Raw genomic sequence first — 904 nt, forward strand, 5'->3', positions numbered from 1 at the left:
GTGTGTGTGTGTGTGTGTGTGAGTGTGCGTGTGTGTGTGTTGATGAGGCCGAGTGAGACTGTGTGAATGCAGTGCTGACAATGCTGCCAGGTCGGCTACCGTGCGTAAAATGCCTCCAACCTCGCAGCAAGTTGCTCCGGCGCGCAAAAACCGAGCCGATCGAGGGGATGGAGAGGAACTGATTTTACACTGCAATAGCCATAAGCCATAACAACAGAGGAATGCTCCATGTGTTAAATATGTACAGACGCAGCACACACTTGATCTGTGTCTCTGTCATCCACAATATCAACTAAACTAGAAAATCGCACCATGCTGCATATGACTCCCATGTGAGTGCTGAACAAAGACATTATGCACCAGGAATCCAGTCAGAGGCTGCTTTCTTTATTTGCATGGTTGCTTCAGTGGCTTCCTTGTGTGGAATTTGTGTGGTCTCTTTATTTAACTGGCAATGTATTTTGCATTGTCAAAATTGTCAATTTTCTCATTCAATTTTACTATATGTATATTATAAAGAGATATAATATACTATATATGAATATATTATTATTATGGAACTGACAATTCAATATGCAAAGTTTCAATGCAATCCTCAATTCAGTTCAAATTATTTTGACTAAACATTAGAATGAAATCTTAATGAATTCCATTTAATTTTACTATGGATTTTTGGTCTCTTAATTCAATTGGCAATGCAAATTTTCAAACGGCCCGCCAAGGCAGGTGTTACAGGTTCACTAGCGTTTCGCCAGAGAGCAGTTAACCTTCGCCTGCAGCTTCCAACTGTGGGTTCTCTTTAGCCACTCGTACAATGTTTTGTCAAAATAATTTAAACTGAATTGAGGATTGCATTGAAACTTTGCATACTGAATTGACCAATGCAAAATACATTGCCATTTGA

At 39.6% G+C, this 904-nt stretch overlaps 1 protein-coding gene across 2 annotated transcripts in view; it reads left to right on the top strand.

The window, feature by feature from the left end:
• The window catches only part of oprm1 (opioid receptor, mu 1), a 24,172-nt gene that overhangs the window by 950 nt on the left and 22,318 nt on the right, over window positions 1-904 (top strand). The window lies entirely within an intron of this gene.

Source organism: Etheostoma spectabile, chromosome 17 (assembly GCF_008692095.1).
Source record: "Etheostoma spectabile isolate EspeVRDwgs_2016 chromosome 17, UIUC_Espe_1.0, whole genome shotgun sequence".
NCBI classification, from domain to species: Eukaryota; Metazoa; Chordata; class Actinopteri; order Perciformes; family Percidae; genus Etheostoma; species Etheostoma spectabile.